At 39.5% G+C, this 25,173-nt stretch overlaps 1 protein-coding gene across 6 annotated transcripts in view; it reads right to left on the minus strand.

The window, feature by feature from the left end:
• Positions 1–25,173, minus strand: part of LOC108710034 (disks large homolog 2) — a 621,594-nt gene that overhangs the window by 171,149 nt on the left and 425,272 nt on the right. The gene's annotated exons all lie outside the window — the stretch shown is intronic.

A 25,173-nucleotide genomic window follows, 5' to 3' on the forward strand; every position in this document is an offset into this window, starting at 1 on the left:
CTACATCCAGTCCATTACAGCTCTATACAAGTCCAGTCAATGGTACCACTCTCTACATCCAGTCCATTACATGTCTATACAAATCCAGTCAATGGAACCACTATCTACATCCAGTCCATTACAGCTCTATACAAGTCCAGTCAATGGTACCACTATCTACATCCAGTCCATTACAGCTCTATACAAGTCCAGTCAATGGTACCACTATCTACATCCAGTCCATTACAGCTCTATACAAGTCTAGTCAATGGTACCACTCTCACATCCATTCAGTTGTGAATGACATTTTATGATATGTCCGAACAGAGATCATGTAAGTGGCCTGATACACAGCTGCATATGCCCCAGTTGTACCTCTCTGGGTCATTTCTTGGGAGTAACTCAGAGATAAAAGTCAATTTTGCCTGTGACACTTGACCTCTCTCTGTGGCTCTATTTGTAAAATGACAAAAAAGCGAAATTTACAACTGTTTCACCAATTTTAACTTTTCCAACTTTTTATTTAGAAAACCCCAATTTTCCATATTTGTTTATTTATTATGGTAGGAAAACAACTGCTTGGCACGCACTCCACAGGACTCCAGGTAGCGGTAAAAACTTTTTACTTTATTGCACAAACATATATTATCCATATTATCCTATATTATCCTATATTAAAAGTTTTTACCGCTACCTGGAGTCCTGTGGAGTGCGTGCCAAGCAGTTGTTTTCCTACCTTGATGTCTCCCCCATGCTGAGGGTTCGGGGCGCAGCACCCGGACCACCGAACAGGAGCGGTGAGTGACCCACAGTCTTACCATATTGGAATATTTTAAGCGGAGGGCCCGGGGCAAGTGCACCCGAGCCAATTTGAAACAGCGGTGAGCGCATTTGTAATAAATTATATAACAGACCGCTATGTAGAAAGGGTTTCCAATTTGTGATATCAAAGTGTGGCGCTTCTGCCTTCCTTCTCTAAAAGTACATTGTGTTTATTTATTATGTTTTATTTGGATCAAATGTGTTTCTCCACTACATACCAAAATTCGTTATTTCCTAGGGGAGGTTAAATAAAAAAAATATTTTTCTACATGTTGAAATTTTTAGTTTTCAAAGCCACTGAAATGTTATAGCATTAATTACCATGTCAATGTCACTTAATTTATGCAATGTTAGTGCAAAACATTCTAGCATATCACCAAGACTCCGTGCCATGCCAAGGCAAGCCCCATATGGCTGTCTGAACTACCCATAGTCATAATTTTCATAGTTGCATAGTTTGTTTTGGAAAAAATGTCTCTCTTGACCAAAGCATTGGTCTCATGCACTGATCACTATAAGGAGTTCTCCAATACCAACGCCAAGTCATAAGAGCACCATTAATCATAAAGGTGCAGCATTGCATTTGCAAAAATTTCCATAGAGGGTTGTAGGAGGATCCATTTAATATTAATAAAAACATGCAAAAGAGGAGGACTTGATGGCATCATGCCCACCAATAATCTAGTATAGATTCCCCCTCCCCCATGAAATGCAACCAAACAATCAAACAAAATCATAGAATGGACAGAACCTCCTTATTGAGACAACATGGTCTACCTGAAGAAATGCAGTTTCCCTCTTTGCCAAAATCCAATTACTAAAATAAAGTAAACCACAAAACACTTTAGAGTCTCCTATGAAGATTAAGTGGGGGCAGCATGCACTGTACAGGGAGAGGTTCACCTCTGGGGTATGTGCTATGAAAAGGTAAGTACCTGAAGTATTTTTAAATAAGGCATGCATCATTCCTAGTATGAGCCAAAACTGCAGTCTAATCGTTCCATCTAAACACAGGGTCATCTGAGTAACACAGAAGTCAGAGCTGAGAGGGACATTAGTCTGAGATTTTGAAGCCATTAGAAAAGCTTAAAGACACAACCCCTAGAGACACAAGTTTAGAAAAATATCTCATTCCTAAAAGACAAATGTTCCCTTTTTTGGACTCATTCCAAACATGAACAAACACTGTTATTGCCAATTGTGCTTTCATGATCCTGCGATTTATTTCTGGTTTAAAAATTCTTGCGTGATTGATGGCACAAATTTCCCTTTGGCTGTTCCCTACAACGGCCCATAAATTCACAATTTTTACTGCTGATTTGGAGTCTGGGAACATTATGCATTGTGATGACACATTTAAACCAGTTTAGCGAATTATCCCTTCTCTCCTATTTGTCATATTGCAGTTTGGCATGGCCTTTATAACTCCATCGCAGTAGTCGTCTATGGCAGGTATTTCAGCAAAAGGTGAATCAGTCTGAACACCTGGGACTCTCTTAGGGCAGGACTACATGACGCGCTTGGACCGACACGTCGCAATGCGGCTAAATGCATTGGATGTTTTACATAAAATAGAAGTGAAGGAGAAATCGCAGCTGCATTTTCATCCGACAGTCGGATCAATGTAGTTGTAACATGTGATTTCTAGTGATGGGCAAATTTGTCCCATTTCGCTTTGCCAAATTTCATAGAATTTCATAGAATATAATGACAGGTGGGAAATAGTAATGAGTGATCTGCCCCGTTTCGCTTTGCTGAGGAGTCAGTGAAAAGCATTAAAGTCAATAGGCGTCAATTTTTTTACGCATGCAACTTTTTTCTCACTCCAAATGCATTAAAGTCAATTGGTGTTTTTTTGTCTTGGCAACTTGTGGCATTTACTAGCCTACTGTTTAAAAGCAAACATCTAGCACAGACATGGAGGTCTGTTTATTGTAGTTAGAATTTTAGTGGTTTTAGAAAGCACAGATAAACCTATTTCCAAGAATGTCAGTCATTTCTTAAAAGATCCGAACTGAAAAAACTCAAACGGAAAAAATTGGGAACTAGTCGCGAAAAACACAACTTTTTTTTACTTGTCAAGCGATAACTACGACTTTTTCATATTTCTCAACAAAAGCCAGCAACAAAAACACCCCAAAACCTCAAAAATAGGGATGGGCAATTTTTTCGCCTTGTTTCGCCACGGAAATGATGCCCATAGACTTGTATGGTGTTGTGCATCCAAAAAAAAATTACGCGCGTCCAAAAATAGACTTTAATGGGCGTCTGCAAAATTTCTCCATCTGCAAATTTTTGGCAAAACAAAACAGGTCAAATTCACCCAAACCTACTCAAAAACCATGATCCATGATTTAAAGAAAGACCTTCCAGTCGAAAAAAAGGGACATCTCCCATGGACTTCTACATGATTTCGAGGTTTTAGCTGGAGTATTTTTGGATTTCGAATGGTCTAAGTTTTATCACATAATAAAATGGAAAAAAAGTCAAAACTTTTTGTGGGTTTTGGTGACAAAAAGACTGACCTGAAAAAGTTGAGGTTTAGTTATTTGGCCCCTTAGACTTATGTATGCACAGTAGAATAAAATGTGATAATAGAAACTAGACATTGAGTAGAAAAAAAAGCCAATGGACCTAGATGGTGGTGCAACCCTATGCTTCAAGTTCCCCAAGTTGGTACAATTATTTTATTTGTGATTACATTTTCCTGGAGATGCTTCATTAGCAACACCCATTGAATTTGGCATCCATGTCATTTAATACAGGACAAGGAAGACATTCATGGAAATGTTCTTCTTTTCATTAACTTTTAGGCCAATGTCCATTTGTTTTTTTAAATTGTGCAGAAAGTATTTTTTTTTTAATTTTCAGAGTCCAAAAAAAATCTGATTGAATCCATACCTCTTGCATAGTAGTCCGCCAGGTTTCATTCAATTTTTCACAATTTTTTTCGACTGATAAACATCAAAACTGCAACTTTGAAAATTTCAGTTTTTCAGTTTTTTTTTCACACATTTCTCAGATTTCTGTACAAACTCAAATTTGAATTAAAATGTCTAAAATCTCATTTTTAAGGTGAACAACTTTTTAAAAAATCTAAATATGCCCCAAATATAAAGCAAATGTTTCCCCTCAGCCATTAAAGTACAGTACTATCTGGCACAGGCGGATGCATTATGTCGCTTGGATAGGTTATAACCAAATTAAATAGCTAATAACTTTATGGTTGAAAAAAACTTCGGAAGTCGGGATTACTTGGTTGCAAAATCAGATGGTTTGATGTCCTTTGGGATTATATACAGTAAAGCTGTACACTTGCATCAGGTCTAACAACACTTAGGGGCACATTTACCATGGGTCGAATATCGAGGGTTAATTAACCCTTGATATTCGACCGTCAAAGTAAAATCCTTCGACTTTGAATATCGAAGTCGAAGGATTTATCGCATTTCCTTCGTTCGTACGATCGAAGGAAAAATCGTTCAAACAAACTGTTAAATCCTTCGAATAGGACGATTTGAAGGATTTTAATCCATCGATCCAACGATTTTCCTTCGATCAAAAAAAGCTAGGAAACATTGATGCTCGGTAGGTTTTAGGAGGCGAAGTAGGTGAACGAAGTTTTTATTAAAGAGACAGTACTTCAACTATCGAATGGTCGAACAATTTTTAGTTTGAATCATTCGATTCGAAGTGGAAGTCGTAGTCGAAGGTCGAAGTAGCCAAAAAAATACTTCGAAATTCAAAGTATTTTTTATTCTATTCCTTCACTCGAGCTAAGTAAATGTGCCCCATACTGTATCAATTACTGGTCATTTGTTTGAAAGAAAACATCAGATTGGTTGCAGTGGGTTACTAGACCTGGTGCAAACCTTTTTGACTTTTATTGCCTTCCCACAAGCACACAGATAACTAACGTGCCATCTATGGTGTAGTGTTTGCAACCTTTGTCTTCACATATCCTCCAGGCTTTCCCAACTGGCGGAAGTGAATTATAAGACCAACAAGACAAGGGATGGAGGCACATAGAATTGTCTTCATCATTTATATGTGAAGCAGAAAACAATTTCCAGAAACAATTCGGTGTGTCTTCTCCCTTTCCTTTATGAACTATATTGGGCTTGGAGCAGCTGTGTATTGAGGAGCACTGGTGTCTCCAAGAAAGTGGTTGTGTGAATACCTTGTTGTCTAGTGGTGCAGTGGGGACAGCCGCTTCCTATTTGGTCTTGTGACTAATCCTCTTTGACTTCAGGGTTCTGGCGTGAGCGCAGCGTCTGACATCATAGCACTTGGCACAAATTCAAATACTTAAAGGGGCTGGGCAAAAATTCACTGCCCAACGTAGGTATATTTACAATAGTTCATTGGTGTGATTCTGAGTTTGTTAATCTGTTCTTGACTTTGCCTGTCCCTGACCTTGTCTGGTTTGCTGCCTGTCCTGACCCTAGCCTGATTCTGACTATTCTCTTGGATCATGTATCTGTACTATGCTATTGGTGTGCTTGACCTGGCCTGTGACCTTGACTACCCTCTTGGCTCCTGATTTTGTACTACTCTGCCCGATTGGTACTGACCAGGCCTGTGACCTCGTCAACTCTCTTGTCTCCTGATTGTGGATTACTCTGCCCGATTGGTATTGACCCGGCCTGTTTCATGACCATACTCCTTGTTCCCCATTCTTCCTGCTAACATTTGGTTCCCTAGCCTGGCCAGAACTCTCTCCGTGGTCCTCTCACTTTAAGACCTGGCGGCATCCGAGTAGCGGAGGGCTCCTGTCAAAGTGAAAGGGGGTTGTTATAGGTGGAAGTGTAAGCCGAGGCCAGGACCTTGGGGTTTGTTCTGGGTTTGGGATACCATACATAACAGTGGTGTGCATTTGATTATGGTGAATGTTATGACACTATTGTCTGTGTGCAAAATGATGAGACTGGCTTCAAACAATTGCATGGTGTTACAACCAGTATGTGATGTAAGGGCAGTTAGTGACTCCCGACCAGTAGCTTGTGAGCAATATGAGGCTCACCAACCTTTTTGGTGATAGTTCAAAGCTGGTGCTAATTTTTAATGTCTTGGCTTAGAGGCAGATTTTGGAATCACAAAGACAAGGGAAGTGCTTAACATAGGTTGCAGAGGGCTGACAAACAGCCAATTATAGCCCTTATTTGCCAACACCAGGGACCAATTGCCATGCTTGACTGTCCCCTAAGTTTGTAGAACTCTGGTATAACTGATATAATTCTCAGTGTAATCTGCACATTTAAACCCATTCCAACTTCCCCGCATTATCTATATAAGCAGATTCCCGATAAATCTTGCCTGTTGCCATCCAGGTGTTGAGCTTAACTTTTGCATTAAAACAACTTTTGGCTCTTATATTCAAGCAACAACAAGGCACACATCCTTTCACAGAAATGTGATAAAAGCTTCTCTAGGGGCCAGAAGAGCACATCTTGACCCTTTGTGTGAAAGTGACTTTATTTACAACCCCTTATATTCAAAAAATGTCAAGTAACAACTCATAAGAGGAAGTTTGTGTAAGCGTTTAAGTAGAACATTTCGAATTAACATTTTCTAAGAAAATATATACAATTTTAAATTTTTTATGTTTTTTTTTTTAATTTTGCTTTCCCTTTGTTTTTCTTTAAGAATTTAAAATGTGACCTGGATGCCGAACTTCATGGATCCCCAAAGCAATCCAGTACATTAGTCAATTCTAAGTTAGCCTATTTATGTTTGCTAAAAGCTGCCAACGTTTTTATCCATTACAAAAGCCCATTCATGGAAAATAATCATTGTCAAGGTTGTCAAACCCAAAACCCAAAAGGATTAAGCCAAACATAAATAGGAGCCCATGGGACATTTATGACTGCAAGTGTATTGTGCAAAGTGGTATTTCAGATACAAAGTGATGTTTTTTTTACCATGATGAAACTCTTTGACTCCTCATAACTCCAAATTTGCACCAACTGAGATTGCATGCAATGTGTTGAGATAAATGTGATTGCATGTGGTAGCGCAGGGGTGCCCAAAAGGTAGATTGGGATCTACCAGTAGACTTTTAGCTGGTGATCAGTAGATCTCAAGACACTGTCAACAAACAGCTTGTCTAAATCATTTGACCCACATGTGACAGATTGGTAAAAAAACAGTCTTCTCTAGCTATTGTGCCGATCGTGCAGATCTGTTGATGTGCTGTCACTTTACAATTCAATCATATGTCAATGATATTATTTTAATATCCACTGTGAAAATAACACATGTTGTAAGACTTTACTTCTGGGATTGTTATTTTAGCTTTATTTGGTTACTCTCCCTAGTGCTTTCTCATTCTTGGTCCTCAAATATTCATGCTAAGCATGCTAATACTCCAAAAAAGTTATAAAATATTATTATTTTTGTTTATTTGATAATTATGAAGTAGCCTTTTTTAAGCTGAAATTTACTGTATATATGCCTTTTTTATTTTTTATTTTAACCCATGTATTCTTACCATCTCTGTTAAAAAAAACTATTATCTTCTTTGATCTCATTTGCTCTATGTAGTTTTTTTTCTATTCATATCAAATAAGGTCAGTAAAAATGGGAGCTAGGGTAGACTGTACTCCTGCACGGTAAGCAACATACAAGCAGGGAAAATAAGTATTGGACACGTCAATGTTTTTTGAAGTAAATATATTTCTAATGGGGCTATTGACATCAAATTGACACTTAGAGGCCCATTTACTTAGCTTGAGTGAAGGAATAGAAGAAAAAATACTTTGAATTTCGAATGGTCGAATATGGCTACTTCGACCATCGAATGGGCTACTTCAACCTTCAACTATGACTTCGACTTCAAATCGAACTAAAAATCGTTCGACTATTCGACCATTCAATATTCTAAGTACTGTATCTTTAAAAAATACTTTGACCCCCCTACTTCAGCAAATAAAACCTTTCGAGGCCAATGTTAGCCTATGGGGAAGGTCCCCATAGGCTTCCTAACAATTTTCTGATCGAAGGAAAATCCTTCGAATCGTGGAAGTGGAAAGAACATCATTTCACCCTAAACCGCCCACGACCAGGTGCTCTTCACAAGATTTCTGACAGAGGAGCCAAAATATAATCATTAGAGTTGTCCAAGAGCCAACATTCACTCATGGAGAGCTTAAAAAAAAAACTTCAATTAAACAATAAGTAAAACACTCAGCCAACATGGCCTCTAGGCACACTCACCGTGCAAGACTCCACTGCTGAAGAAAAAACAAGTTGAAGCTCGTTCACAGTTTGCTGCACAACATTTGGACAAGCCAATGAAATTCTGGGAGAATTTAGTCTGGTCAGATGAGTGAACTCTTGGGAAGTCTTTGCACACACAATGTTTGGAGGAGAAATGGAACCGCACATCAGACCAAAAACAGCGCCACAGCAACAGTTAAGTTTGGAGGTGGGAACATCATGGTGTTGGACTGTTTGTCAGGATATGGTACTGACAGACTTCATATCATTGATGGAAGGATGATCTGTTGCCATCTACCAGGATGCTGAAGATGAAACGAGGGTGGACATTTCAGTAAGACGATGATCCCAAACACACAGCCAAGAAAACTCTCAACTGGTTTCAGAGAAAGAGAATAAAACTGCTAGAATGACCCGAGATGAATCCAATTGAAATTCTATGGAAAGAACTTAAGATCAGAGTTCATAGAAGAGACACCCGGAACCTTCAAGAGCTAAGTTTCTCCATAGAGAAGACATCTCGAAACTGTCATCACCAACAACGGCTTTTAATACATTTCAGTAAGTGTGTTCAATACTGATTCCCTATGTCATTTCTCTTTACTACACATAACTTCATTTATGGATTTTTTGAGCTCTTTGTATGTTTGGATTACTTGGGCTGTTACCGACATCTGGTGTAAATTTCACGTCCATTGCCCCATCACAAAAATATTTACTGAGAAAAAAATTGACTTGTTAAATACTTATTTACCTTTCTGTATTACAGTAATTAAGAGGCCATGTCCAGTGATACTTATAGGGTGAGCCCCTTTTTTCTTACATTGTTCATCATGAAAGTGTGAACTGCAGAGCAGTTTTTTAATATTCAGTAAATGTAACTAGTGATTTTTTTGGAGAGTTTCACCGCAAAAATGTTGTCCATTGACTTCAATGGGAGAAAAAAATTGTTGCACGTCAAAAAAAAATGTGGCATGCCACATCTCGCAAAAAAAACCATTTGACCCCCATAGACTTTAATGTTTTTTTGAGCATTTTCACAGTTTGGCGGATTTTTGGTGAGCAAAATGGGTCAGATTAACCCATCACTAAAGCTAACCATTGTTACAGATTAGAAAAATGCTATTAATAATTTAGTATTTAGAGGTATGATGTTGACTTGAATGCTTATACTGTATGTCATAGATGGCTAACATAGAACTTTGAACAAATGTGACAGTGTGCTGAAATGTTTGGGCTCTTTCGAGAAGTTGCAAACTTCAGAGTCAGCCCCAATTTCCCTCTTTATATTATGTATGGTGCACGGACCATTAATGGGCACAATCCATTCCAGTAACTATAGAGAAAAAAAGTACAACACATTTTTCCAATAAAAGCGAATTTATTCCATTATCACGGCAAAAACCTTGGATTATAATGACCTTTCAGGCCACTGTTGTCTTTTTTTTCAAACTTGACCTGAAACGTAGTTGTAATCCAGGGGCTTTGCCATGTTGCTGGAATAAAGTTTTTTTAACTGGAAAAAGATCTTGTATGTTTCTTTCAGCTCCAAATAAACCACTGCTGGGAGCAATTGTTTGCACCATATTCCTTGACTTGCATTTACACCTACTGCCCATTGGTCTTTTTCTGGTGTTCTAAAGTAGAAGTGAGTATAAATTAATTAGTGGCAAGGGAAGATGAGTTTTCCATGTGGAAAGACTTATCTGTAATTTGGAATAACCTGCAACCCAATGGAAGATGACATTTATTGCAAACATTCACATTTAGGGGCAGATTTATTAAGGGTCAAATTTTTTTATGGTCAAAACTCTCAAATTGAAATTTTAATGCAAATTCGAATTTTGAGATTTATCAAACCGTGGCCCTTTAAAAATTCTTATTTGACTGTTCGCCACCTAAAACGTGCCTAGTTCATGTATAAATCAATGGAAGAGGTCCACTGACCATTTTAAAGCTGTTAGTAGCCTTCCTGACGTTCGAGTTTTTTTCCCCTCCCCTTTGTCACTATTCCCTCCCCTTTGTCACTATTCCCTCCCCTCTGTCACCATCCCCACCCCTCTATCACTCTCCCCTTTGTCACTCTCCCCTCCCCTATGTCACTCTCCCCTCTGTCACTCTCCCCTCCCCTCTGTCACTCTCCCCTCTGTCACTCTCCCCTCCCCTCTGTCACTCTCCCCTCTGTCACTCTCCCCTCCCCTTTGTCACTATTCCCTCCCCTCTGTCACTCTCCCCTCCCCTTTGTCACTATTCCCTCCCCTCTGTCACTCTCCCCTCCCCTTTGTCACTATTCCCTTCCCTCTGTCACTCTCCCCTCTGTCACTCTCCCCTCCCCTTTGTCACTATTCCCTCCCCTCTGTCACTCTCCCCTCTGTCACTCTCCCCTCCCCTTTGTCACTATTCCCTCCCCTCTGTCACTCTCCCCTCTGTCACTCTCCCCTCCCCTTTGTCACTATTCCCTCCCCTCTGTCACTCTCCCCTCTGTCACTTTCCCCTCCCCCTTTGCTTCTCTCTCCTCTTTGCTATGGGGGCTCACGAGTGCACACGGGGGGTGGGGGTTGATTGGGAGCTTGGCTCGTCCCTGGCATTGAACTGGGTAATAATCTCTGCTAGTTATTTTCAAATCTGACACAAAATGCGAAAATTCACTGAAATGATTTGAAGTCTATGGTTTACAAAATTTTGTTGACACAAGACAAATCTTTTTTTTTTTCAGGCCATTAGAGTCCATTAGAGTCTATGGGCATCATTTTTGCAGCAAAACTCATCACTAATCGCTGCTAATTGTTTTGATGGAAAATGTTAAATGATTTGCTGAATACAAACAATAAATCAACCCATTGAATATTGCTATTCCATTCATAGGAAGGGGTATGGAAATAAGTGGCAGAAAGGCAGTTACAATACCCTTAGCAATGCATAGAACAAACCACATTCCCTATTGAGAGAAGCGGCTGGAGGAGAGTCTTTGTAGCTGAATGTTGTTGTTTATGGAACGTCAGAGCAAGTCTGGGTGAGTCTTAACTCCCTGGGTTTCTTTTCCTTTTGGCTCTTTGCTGTTCTCTCCGCATCAGACTTACTGGTTCCTAATTAATGAGAAGTGACATGGTTCTCAATCGAGCGCATTCCAACAGCGACTGGCCCAATGCGCCCTGTCCAATTGAATAAATCTGCTCAGAGCTGTTGTGGAAAAGAAGGGGGCAAGGAATGATGTTGTTTTCCCTAACAAATTAAATTAATATTTTGAGTATTTTAAGAGACTCACTCAGCAAGAGAGAAGAAGTATGTGCTTCCCCGTCTCTAGGAGGTCGCTATCCCGCGGCTAAATGATCCAGTACATGGTAATCTGCTTAATAAACATCAAATCGCTGGATTCTATTAAAAGGTCTCATTATGCAGGAAAATGTATAAAATGCTTCTTTTTAGTTTTATGCCACATTAGGTTTCAAAAAAAAGAAAAGCCTAGTGCAGCCTGTCTATATTTAAATCAGTAATTCTACAGTATTTATAGTAACATAACCAGGGCAGTGTAATCTCACAGGGTATAAGGGAACCTTGACTAGTGCCCCTACTACTTCCAGGCCATTGGCATATATATATATATATATATATATATATATATATATATATATATATATATATATATATATATATATATATATATATATATATATATATATATATATATATATATATATATATATATATATATATAGGTATGAGATCCATTATCCAGAAACCCATTATCGAAAAAGCTTCAAATTATGGACAAGCTGCCTTCCAAAGACTCCATTTTATCAAATTTTTTTAAAAATGATGTCCTTATTCTGTGTAATAATAAAACAGTAGTTTGTACTTGATCCCAACTAAGATATAATTAATCCTTATTGGAAGCAAAACCAGACTATTGGGTTTATTTAATGTTTACATGATTTTCTAGTAGACTTTGGGGCCGATTCACTAAGGGTCGAATATCGAGGGTTAATTAACCCTCGATATTTGACTAGGAACTAAAATCCTTCGACTTCGAATATCGAAGTCGAAGGATTTAGCGCAGATAGTTCGATCGAACGATTAAATCCTCGAATCGAACAATTAAATCCTCGAATCGAACGATCGAAGGAATATCCTTCGATCAAAAAAAGTTAGCCAAGCCTATGGGGACCTTCCCCATAGGCTAACATTGACTTCGGTAGCTTTTAGGTGGCGAACTAGGGGGTAGAAGTTTTTTTTAAAGAGACAGTACTTCGACTATCGAATGGTCGAATAGTCAAACGATTTTTACTTCGATTCCTTCGATAGTCGTAGTCGAAGGTCGAAGTAGCCCATTCGATGGTCGAAGTAGCCCAAAAAAGACTTTGAAATGCGAAGTTTTTTAACTTCGAATCCTTCACTCTAAGTTAGTGAATCGGCCCCTTTATGTATGATGATCCAAATCACAGAAAGATCCGTTATCCGGAAACTCCAGGTCCAGAGTTCTGGGTAACAGGTTCCATTCCTGTATATGGGACCTGTTATCCAGAATGCTTGGGACCTGGGGTTTTCCGGATAATAACTCTTTCCGTAATTTGAATCTTTATACCTTAAGGGTCAGATTTATCAAAGGTCGAAGTGAAAATTCGAATTAAAAAATTTCTAATTTTTGTGTACTACGATTAGGGAAGAGTCCAAATTTGATTCGAATTTGAAAAAAATGAGAAAATTCTATTTTTCAAATTTATCGTGTACTGTCTCTTTACAAAATCGATTTCGAACATTCACCATCTAAAACTTGCCGAATTGCTGTTTTAGCCTATGGGGGACCTCCCAGAACCCATTTGGAGTCAATTGGTGGACTTTAAAAGATCAAAAGGGTTTATACAGTATTTGAGCGACTCTGTCCTGTTTCACTTCACTGCAAAATTTGCAAAACACATTGAAATCAGTAGGTGACAACATTTTTAAAGCACAACAATTTTTTTACGCCCGTGTTTTTATTGTGGCAACTTTTTGTCCAAATGCATTAAAGTCAACGGGCTTGTCTCAAGATTTTTTTTCACTGGATGTTTATTCTTACGGCAACTTTTTTGTCTAGACGACAATTTTATCTTGGCGACTTTTTGCAGCAGCAAATTTTTTCTCAGAAAACATTAGCAGATGGCAAAATGCAAAATTTCCCATTGAATCCATGCCTGGCAAAAAAAATGTACTCATCACTATTTATATTTAAAGGGATACTGTCATGGTAAGAAAAAGTTTTTTCAAAATAAATCAGTTAATAGTGCTGCTCCAGCAGAATTCTGCACTGAAATCCATTTCTCAAAAGAGCAAACAGATTTTTTTATATTCAGTTTTGAAATCTGACATGGGGCTAAACATATTGTCAGTTTCCCAGCTGCCCCAATGTAATGACATTTCGGCGCAGTGGATTTTCGTGCCCGGGTTACTTTATGAAGTCTATAACGGTTGAATTTCCTGTCGGGAGGAAAAGCAACATTTCTGTCTTAACTGTGAATTATAAATGGTCTCGTCCTGATCACTGAAACTCGTTTGCCCTTAGATATGTTATTGTGAATTTATTCTAACACACAAGGAGAATGAGGCGCATTAGAACTCCAGCTCTATAAATATAACCATCCATTATAAATGGGTTTCCATCCTACGGCGTCAACAGTGAATTCTACATTTTCTACTTTTAATTCTCCCCACACTGCTCAAGTATGTGACCTTCATGCACATGCAGGGGTGGGACTGCTGGGGGGGGGAAGGGGACAACTGCACCCCATGCTTGTGGGCAGATACCCAACCCAACAAGACCAGGACCCACCTGAATCCCTGTGGGCCAGTCTGACCTTGGCTGTGCTGCAGTGGCCCAATGAGACATGCTGTAGGCCACCTAAGCATACAAATCAACTCTGCCATATTTTTCTGATAGCTTTAAGAAAGGGTTGGAACAAGCAAATTTTTTAGCAGAGCTTCGCTGTGGAAATGACACCCTTAGATCCAATGGGAGAAGATAATGTTGTGCGTCAAAAGAAATTTGTCGTCCATAGACTTCAATGCATTACGGCAAATTTTCAACAGCGGTGAATTTTTGGCGAAGCAAAATGGGTCAAATTCACCCATCCCTAGTTGGAAGGCTTTTAAGCAAGTGAGGGAATACAGGGATATGGGAGATAGCTCATAGTACAAGTTCATCCAGGGACTGGTCCCATTGCATCTTGGAGTCAGGAAGGAATTGTTCCCCCTCTGAGGCAAATTGGAGAGGCTTCAGATGGGTTTTTTTGCCTTCCTCTGGATCAACTGGCAGTTAGGCAGGTTATATATATATATTGACTTAAAAGGTCGAACTTGATGGACGTGTGTCTTTTTTCTAACTCTAGCTTACTATATTACTATGTATCCCAGATTTAAACCCCACCTTTAACTGGTTACCCACAGGAACAGGCATTCGTAGCCCACTGTAATTTGCACTCAAATTCTAAAGGGATACTGTCATGGGAAAAAAATTTTTTTTCAAAATGAATCAGTTAATAGTGCTGCTCCAGCAGAATTCTGCACTAAAATCCATTTCTCAAAAGAGCAAACAGATTTTTTTATATTCAATTTTGAAATCTGACATGGGGCTAGACATTTTGTCAATTTCCCAGCTGATTCATTTTGAAAAAAATGTTTTTTCCCATGACAGTATCCCTTAACTTCTAACCACTCCTTTGAAATTTATAGAATCACTACCCAATGTTCTCCAATATCCATCGGAATCTGTGATGCAGGGGGCACGGCAGGGGGTGGGAGTAGGGGGCATGGCAAGGGGTGGGGCCATAGGGGAATGGGGGGAGTGATTGAGGGCAGGGCCACGATGCTTCAGACTGTCACCTCTACCTAAGTGTCAAGAAAGAAGGGTGCTTCTGCCAAAGGGAGCACCAGATGGCATCAAATACCTGAATACTCTAGTAACAACAATTAGTGAAGGGTTGAATCTCTCTGTTTTGCTTCACCGAAATATTTGTGAAACAGAGAAAATTAATAGAACTAATTAATGAATAAAAGAATAAGGCAATGGACGTTTCTTTGTGTTGATTTTTTTAGTGCACAATATAACAAATTCTATGGGCACTTTTTTTTTTAAATCTAGTGAAAACTTTGACCCATGACTTTGACAATTAATATTGGATGAAACCCTTAATGAATAGTGTCAGCCCCCCATCAGCAGAGTTAAAACTTGCACCAGGCATTGATATAAAGACTAATGAGCCAATTAATGCAAGTGGGTACAGATGGTATACCAACATATTGTACAGGTATGGGACCTGCTATCCAGAAAGCCCGGGAACTGGAGATTTCTGGATGACAGATCTTTCTGTAACTTGGATCTTGGTACCTTAAGTCTACTAGAAAATCATATAAACATTAAATAAACCCAATAGGCTGGTGTTGCTTCCAATAAGGATTAATTATATCTTAGTTGGGATCAAGTACAAGCTACTGTTTTATTATTACACAGAAAAAGGAAATCATTTTTAAGAATTTGGATTATTTTTATAAAATGGAGTCTATGGGAGATGACATTTCCAAAATGCGGAGCTCTCTGAATAATGGATTTCCAAATAATGGATCCCATACTACATCTATCACACACCAGTATTTTCTGCGTCCGCTAAATGTTTTTCTTACTTATTTTAATGATAACATGCACTGTAGCTTAACCACTTCTTCTAAATACCTGTGGCAGAAATTTTGTTTGGGTTTCTAGAACAAGTTCTTATGACCTGACAAATGTAATTTTAATTGTCAGTCACAGTCTAGCAGGAACAGCCCAGACTCTCTGCCTTCTGTCCATACAAGCGGTTTATGGGTGACGGTTAGTGATGGGCGAATTTATTCGCCAGGCGCAAATTTGTGGCGAATTCCCGCGATTCATCGCCGGCGCATAGATTTGTGAAACCGCCATGAAAATTGCCTGGCAAATGTGCGCCGGCGTCCATTAAAACTGTCGCCGGTGTCAAAAACGGACGCCAGCATCAAAAACGAGACACTGGCACAGTTTTGTGAATTTTTCGCAAATTTTTCGGGCGAAGCGAAACGGCCCAAATTCGCCCATCACTAGTGACGGTCCTTGTGTGACCAGAGCCACAAATGTAAACACTCAAGGAGATTCACATACACTGTATAGATAAATAACTGCATGACTTTTTGTGATAAATTTGAAAGCAAAGCAGACTCTCGCTTATTACTGTAGCTCTATGAAACTCTGCAACCCAGGCAGTTACTGTCCATATCACTAAAACAAAAATAAACATTTTGGAACTCAGTTCTAAGTAGAGTAATATCACAAGACTTTCCTCTTCTCACTAGCTTAATTTTCTACTGACTATCTCCAGTTGTTTCTGTGTCAGGAACTCCCTGGTTTTGAACCAGGGATGTGTTGTATATTGGTTACTGCTCCTCTTGCTTCAGTCACAGGAGACATTAAGGCAGCGGCCTGACCCTGATAGAATATCTTCTGTGATGCTGCCTCCATATCAATCTTCCATGATCCATTCCCCCTTGTGCTGTCCAGCTGTGGAAAAGAGGTTATTAAAGGGGACTCGTCACCCAAAAAAGATATTCAAAATCCTATTTTACCATGTTAGTCAAGTAAAATGAACTTTAATTACACTGTATAAATGATTTGAATCTTGTTTCCATCAGTCTGGGAATTCATAATTATAACAAGCAGGCAGGAGCCATTCTGTGGACACTGTTATTAAGACAAGCCTTGTATCATCTCAGAATCTTGTTTGTGCACCAGAATGGGGGACCTGATGTCCATCCCCATGTCCTGGTTACACAATTAAATGGTGAAGAGAACTGGGGGAATGTGGGGAGAGCAGTGACATGTAGGAAGTGCTGAATGGAAAGTGAAAGTAATTGCCTAAGGCATAGAGGAGGGGCAGGCAATATTTGATTGACAGCTGAGATTTTTAAATGAGTTTACAACAGCTATGAATGCTTTAATAAAAAAACAATTTGGATTTCATGTTTATTTTAAAAAGGACTTTTATTATACAAATTTTTATGTCTGGGTGACAGGTCCACTTTAAGGAATATTTAAGCTTCCCCAACTCCCCAGTGCTGGATGATAGGCCATTCTGCCGACTCCAAGCCCTGAGTTCCTGAAATCTTGTCCTTGATTCTGAAACCTTGTTCCTGATCCTAATCATGTGACCTTGCTCTTGAGCTCCTGCCCAGTAAGTCCTGCTTCTGGCCTTGTTCCCACTGATCTCATTTCCTGGTTTTGACCTTGGCTTGTTTTTGGACTCTGTACACTTGCAGTCAATCCTGACCTTTGGCCTGTTTCAAGGACTTGTTTTACTGTCTCCCCCCATTTATACTTGCCTTGCATCACCAAAAATTCGCAAAAAATCGAAAATGAACCAAAGATCATTCACATCTGTGGGCGACAAATTTGTCGTGAGGCAGCTCAACAAATTTTTTCACCCATTGGAGTCTATGGGCATAATTTAGCAGTGAAACTTGGCTAAAAATTTCATGTCACTCATCACTAGCTGTTGCTTCAAATTCATTTAATGAGCATTGTAAAAACTACTAATATCTTTATAGAAATTGAATAAAAAATAAATATTTGTTTCGGGGTTTATGTTTCCATAAGCACTAAGGAGCTTTCAGTCAAATGTAAAACCTAGCTACCCAGATGTCTGTAGGACAAAATTTGTCGCGTGTCAAAAATTTTTTTTGTCACCCATAGACTTCAATGCATTTTGGCAAATTTTCAGCAAAGTGAAACGGGTCAGAATTACTAAGTATGTATGTACTAGGTGGTCCGCCTTCAATTTTTAAGGGTAATATTCCAAATGTTTCTCCCAGTCTGTGTAACAGGAACCATAAATGGAAAGGTTTTGACCTACAGCTGTTGACAGCTCAATGGGTGGGGAGAAAAAATCTTAAAATAGTCCCTACCATTGTTAATCACCTGCAAGTGCTGACACAAAAGCTTGTTGCAGATTCATTTTCCCGTGTAGCCAGAAACGCTGTTCTAAAACATATTTTGACAGTTTTTTTCATGAATGAGTTTGTGCAATCAAACAGCAGTTCCAATCAAAAGTAGAGTTCTTTCAATCAGTTGGGTCAATCAGTCAGACTTTTTTTTAAAAAAAAAAATCAGTTGGTTCAACCAAAGATCATTCTAAAGAATGATTCATGTCATTCTTTGTGCTTTGGGAACTGAGGTTTAGCAAAGTGTTTCTCATCTTCCAAAGCAGTAATTTATGATTTAAAGACGTTTGTCTTTTATCTAAATAGTAAGCTCATCCCCGGCATGTAATCACAAGAATTTGTCGTGATTATATGAAAGTAATGTTGAAATAATCTCTGCTTGAAAATAACTATGTACCATTCTTCTTCCATCTCTGGTAACACAACAGCATCCTTAGTTTGAGAAGAACTCACAAAAGGAAATGTTGTGGATAACACCTGGTTTTAGGGAAGAGCAGAAAAGGACATTTGCCTTGGAGCCCTCCAACTGTTGTTGAGCTCCAATGGGCAGCAACCCCTTACCCTACTATGTTAGCTTACAACTAAACAGCAGGCAAACCCATGATCCCTTAAAATGCCCTCAGTTTCATGCTATGGTAATGTCAGGTTTTTATTGCTTAAGGTTCACCAGGTTTTGCCATGAAAAAGACACCCATAGACTCCAATGGGTGCAGAAAATTGTCACGCATCAAAAAAATTATCACTTATAGACTTCAATGCATTTAACAAATTTTCATGAATTTTCAGCAAAGCAAACGAGTCAGATTTGCATCACACCTGTCCCTGTTTCCTGGGGACCAGTTCCATTTCAGCATGATGGGCACCACGGAAAGCTGTTCGCAAATCCATTCCCACCCTCTAGGATTAGCTCCTAAATGTCCCCTACAGTAACTCAATTAACCCCATCCAAAGCGCCAATCTAATGATCAAGAGGGACATCATGGTAAGGCGATGGAAGGTTTTGATTGACCTTGTTTCCTGGGGACCAGGACTGTGGACACCACAGAAAGCTGTTCAAAAATCTATCCCCACCCTCAAGGGTTAGCTCCTAAATGTCCCCTGCAGTAGCTCAGTTAACCCCATCCAACGTGCCAGTCTACTTATCAAGAGGAACAACATGGTATTGCAATGGAAGGTTTTTATTGTTTGATGGTTCATACCTGTCCATGTATCCTGGGGACCAGTTCCATTTCAGGACTGTGGACACCACAGAAAGCTGTTCAAAAATCCATCCGCACCCTTAAGGATTAGCTCCTAAATGTCCCCTGCAGTAGCTCAGTTCAACCCATCCAAAGTGCCAGTCTACTGATCAAGAGGAACAACATGGTATTGCAATGGAAGGTTTTTATTGTTAAAGGTTCACACCTGTCCCTGTTTCCTGGGGACCAGTTCCATTTCAGAATTGTGGACACCACAGAAAGCTGTTCAAAAATCCATCCCCACCCTCAAGGATTAGCTCCTAAATGTCCCCTGCAGTAGCTCAGTTAAACCCATCCAAAGTGCCAGTTTACTGATCAAGAGGAACATCATGTTATTGCAATGGAAGGTTTTTATTGTTTAAGGTGCATGCCTGTCCCTGTTTCCGGGGACCAGTACCAGTTCAGGACTGTGGGCACCATGGAAAGCTGTTTACGAATCCTTCCCCTCCCTCTAGGATTAGCTCCTAAATGTCCCCTGCAGTTGCTCAGTAAAATCCATCCAAAGTGTCAGCCTACTGATCAAGAGCAACATCTTGTGACAATTCCAGGCTGCAGGGAGGTATCAAATTGTAACTCCCATTCCCATTTATTACCCTCCAAGTAACACTTTGTGATTAATATTTTTACTTGTTGCTCTTAGTGCCTCAAAGAATAACAACAGCAGAGCTGGGGCTTTCATTTTAAAGGTCTGGTAGCCTTACTGTAGCTTGAACCCAGTCTGTCTTTAACAGCTACTGCCCCCTTCTGGAGAGTTAAGCTTGGATCTAGGAAGTTACAGAAAACAAGTGAGTATTGCAGCCATTAAATATCTGTGAAATTCCTAAAGGGGCTAACTGAGACGAGACAATTACTATTTTAATGCTTTTATCAGCCACATGAAGAAACACCCATCAGAGCATATGGGATTCTGGGATTGCTTGTGAATTCTTTAAAACATGATGTTAATTTTCAAAGGGTAAAATCTCCCCCCATCGGTGCCCATTAAAACAAGACTATAGAAGGATTTATTATGAAACGTGTCTATATTAAAGCGCTTGTTACAAATATTCTGCATTTATGAGTATTTTGTCTGTACTCTGAACCTTTGGCTCCTTCATCTTTGTTCTACAACAGACGCCATTACTCGTATACTTTTATCCACCCAGCATCGTCCGTTTGTCTCCATGGCACAAGCACTTGTATATTAAATGTCACAAGTGAATTGTTTGTTCCCATTGAAATCCCACAAGACTAGTTTATTTGCTTTGGTCAGTGAAGAAGTCGTTATAACAAACAATCTGAGCTGAAATGCAATTTACCTTCAGTGCATGGAACAGAAATGACAAGGGCTTATTAAACAGAAAGCAAAGCACAGCGTGAAAGGGAATAATTCTTTAGTGGACTGGCAGTAAAGCCTCCAGTTTTTTATTATAAGGGATAATGGCTAGTAATGGGTGAATTTATTCGCCAGGCGCGAATTCACGGCGAATAAATTCGCAAAATGCCCGCGAAAATTCGCGTCAAAAATTTGCCGGCGTCAAAATTGTTTTATACAAAAAAACAGACGCCGGCGTCGTTTCGCAAATTTTTCGCCGTTTCTGCAAATTTTTCGCCGTTTCGCAAATTTCGGGCGAAATTCGCAAATTTTTCGGCGAAGCGAAACGGCGCAAATTCGCCCATCACTAATAATGGCAGGTAAGGTCATTATAACATGTGTAGCAGGTTAATGGAAATTACTCTTATTTAGGGTTGCCACCTTTCCATTGCCCAAGATCGGGGTAGGGGCAGAGCCATGGCATCAGAGGGGCAGTGACATTGTGGGGCTATGACATTGGGATCAGCAATTGGCTGATCACAATGTCAGTCAAGGGAGAACCTGCCTAGTTTTCCATATTTGAAAAACCGAGGCAGACGTTCTGAAAATCCGGTTGTCCTGGTCAAATCCGAACAGATGGTAACCCTACTCTTATTACTTATGTAGAGACCCTGAGGTGTAAGTATGTCCTTTTTCCTGTTTGTTCACAATTGGAGGGGGGCAGGATTTCCCTTTCGAATTGATTGTGAACAGGAACAATATAGTGACAGGGTTTGGCCCTTAAGGAGATCTCCAAAAGACTCCAAGCCATTATTTTCTGAAGAAGATTATCCAGGAAAGTAGGAAGAATCTACAGAGCTTGGTCCAGAAGTGCCTTAAAACAAGTAGGTGAGCCGAGTGGCTGTTGATGGTATAAAGCCAGGGGTGCTGGATTAATAACCAATGATGACACCTAGAGAAATGAAGATTGAAAGTGGCGATGAAATATCGGTGCTTTGATTAATGCTATTCTCCATCTGGGTTTGTCAGTTTAATCGACCACCAAGACCATCGTGACCCTAAGGGGCAGATTTATCAAGGGTCGAAGTGATTTCGAGGGAATTTTCTAAGTTAAAAAATTCGAAATTCAAAGTAATTTTTTGAATACTTCGACCATCGAATAGGATACTACGACTTCGAATTTACTTCGACTTCCATTCGAAGTAAAAATCGCTCAACTATTCGACCATTCGATAATCGAAGTACAGTCTCTTTAAAAAAAACTTTGACTTCAATACTTCGCCAACTTAAACCTGCCGAAGTGCTATGTTAGCCTATGGGGACGTTCCAGAGCAATTTTTTAAGTTTTTTATATTCAAAGGAAAATCGTAAGATAAAATAGTTCGAATCGTACGATTCACCATTCAATTTTCTTGAAATTTCTAATTATTATAAAGATGATAATTGGGGTGCACTGATCTAAGTTATTGTTTGAACACTTTTTTGGTGGTAATCTAAAAATAGAATACTACACTATATTGTATAGTTTTTTCCCCCTCAAAAACATCTGGTTTTGAGGTATACAGTCACTTTTATTGAAACTTTTCATTTTGAAGGTGCAAGCATCATAATAAACAACTTTTAGAACCTCTCAAATGTGTCAATATTTCCAAGACATTCAGTAGCTAGTTCAAAAACCTGTTCAAAACAAAAAATATAATACAAAACCCTAGATACTGGATACAACCTTCTGTTTACTTTGATATACAGGGACAAGCTGGACAAGCATTTCCCTGTTATATACAATTTAATCCAATGCACTTGATCTGGGGAATCTGGACTGATTTGTGTTAATGATATTGTTCCTGCTCACGGATGCAAAGACCCCTAAACTAAGCTGCAGTCCATGAATTTACCAAAGAGGTGTGGAGAGCACTTATAGTTTGCTCAGGATCTAAGAGCAGTATCACAGCATTCAGGATAATATTATTCAGGGTAATGTCATGGTAATTACTTCAGCGGACTCTTAGCTGAAGCAAACTCTACCATGAGCCCTTATCATTTAGGTTCCTGAACTGGTGGTAAGGTCAGATGACCACCTTTTCTCTGAAAAATACCAGCCTTCTTACGTCTCTTGTAATGCCTTGCCTAGGAATAACATTAGTATCTCATATTATTTTCACCACACAGGTATCCTTAAAGGAGAAGTACTTGCCCTCTTACCCTCTCCCCAAGGATAGCATTGCTTTCCCTACTGATTGTGATAATGGGCAGGGGCCACCATGACAGTCTCTTGTGTTCCTATTCTCTGACAACATTGAGCATGTACATTTGAAGACAATGCTTTATTTTGGTCGGTGACCAGGAGCAGAGAGTAGAGGATTAGAAGACAACCAGCCTGTCATGGTGGCTGTCAACCCTGTTGCACAAATCTGTATTTTCAGGATTGGTAGGGCCATTCTTGGGGGTTTCTTTGCTACAGTTAAGGAGAGGATAGGACACCACAACAGGAGACCTCTTTTAACTGACTGACATTGCCATAAAAATTGAACTTGTTGTCACTTAAGGTGGCCATAGATGTAACAATTACAACTTTCTTCGATAAATACACACGTGTCGAGCTGAATCGTCAGATATACAGGTAGAAACAATAAAATTCTACCTGTATCTGACGATTCATAATTTTCCGTTCAGCTCAATCGACGAGTCGACCGATATCCAAGTCTCCCGCTGATATTGGTCATCTCTTTTCCCACCATACACGCATCAAATATCGTACGAAAATTTTTTCATACAATATTATCTTTGCGTCTCTGGCCACCTTAACTGTGAAGCCAGAACTTCTTACTTACTACCACGGGCATCTTGCTCTCCCAAAGATATTGTTCTGTAACTTAGCATAGGCTCTCTCCTTTACTCCCACCACCAGTATAATGTGGAGCCAAAGAAACCAAAAGAGAGAGAGAGAGACAGCTTGTCCTAGGCATAGGCATAGCTAGGCATAGTATATGACTAAAGCTGGCCATAGATGCAAAGATTTTGATTGTACGAATCTCCATTTCGTATAATTTTCGGACCGTGTGTGGAATGTCCTGACATTTTTCGTGAGATGGCGATTGGTTGTTCAGTTGATCGGACAGGTTCGAAATTTTCTGTCGGCTGCTGATAATATCTCTGCATTTATTGCCAATCTGACGATCTCAGTGCGAGACTGTCACCAGCTTTTGTCAGACATAACTTTTGTTTTAGTGGCAGCATATCGTTAGAACCTTCATATCGGACTAATGATCGTTCAGTGCCATATCCCAACCTGCCACTAACCATTCAGATCAAATGAAGTATAAAAGAACAGATCAGCCGATGTTCTGCCCCTGACAGCAATCGTACGAAAGTATGATATGATATAATATGGAAAATTATCGCTAGCCGACAGAAATTTTCACGAAAAATGTCAGGACACTCTACACACGGCCCATAAATTGTACAAAACGGAGATTCGTAATCAAATCTCTGCATCCTGGGTATAATACTCCCATAGCAAAGCAGTCATTGCCAGGGTTCCTCAGCAGACAGAAGGTGCAGCCATCAGAAAAGGAAACAATGTTGCCCAAAAAACTGTTTATATGTTCAGAGGAACACAGTTCTTGTAAGGAGGCTGAGCAGAGAGGGGTTAAAATCAAAGATAAGATATATTTTCCTGCTTTCTTGAAGAAATCCAGACTTGTGAGCTGTTTTTGCCCTCTGGTGTTTATTGTTCTCATGTAATAAATCGCAATGCGATGGAAAGACCAAGAGCATTCTCTGCAGTTCCCTCACACATCTCTTAGGGTTCTCTCTGAAATGCAATTTTACGTCCATAGATAAAAAAACTGAATATGAAAAAAAAGCTAGGTGTAATTCCTCTTCAGAAAGGCACCCCAGGGATATTCTGTATATGCAGGTGGATGTCAGTGCCGAGCAGTGGAAAGAGGTACACTGCACATGGGAGAAGATGGTCAATAGGAGTGAGGGGGCCTTGTGGTTAGATTTCTGGTAGACCCAGAAACCTCAGTTCAACACTGCAAAGGATTACACCAGTTCCCCCCTGGGGACAACAATTGCGGGGCTAGAGAATGAAACTGATGTTAACCAGGTGCTTGGATGATGTGGAGAGAGACGAAGAAGCAGATGTCTCCGTCCTAAATTTTATCTCATCATTCACATATTACATAGTTCCTGTCTTATCCACGGGTCTTGGCCAAACTGTAGCTTAATATGTGTATAAAAACTGTGCCAATAATATTGTTTCACAGTGGTTTGGGACATATCACATATCACATCCCTGGAAGAAAGGTTTGGGTCATCACAGGTGGAGTTTGCCTGCAACACAGTTTGGTACACTTGTGTCTTTTGAAGGTTCTACTGAGATGTCAAATGAATGTCAAATGTACTCTTTTTGGAACTAAACCCCTAAACGATTCTTGGGAGGATATATTCTGTACAGACTGCTGTTAAATATTACGTTTAAAGACATTGCACTTCCCATTATAGCTGAAAATTGAATTTGGAAAAGTCAAAGCTTGCATCTAGTATATATAGATACAAAGCTAGAAGACATTAAAAAAGACCTCAATGCTTTTCAGCTGGTAACATAACCATAACGGTCTGTCCAGCATTTGTCACAAATAT

Source organism: Xenopus laevis, chromosome 2S (assembly GCF_017654675.1).
Source record: "Xenopus laevis strain J_2021 chromosome 2S, Xenopus_laevis_v10.1, whole genome shotgun sequence".
Classification (NCBI taxonomy): Eukaryota; Metazoa; Chordata; class Amphibia; order Anura; family Pipidae; genus Xenopus; species Xenopus laevis.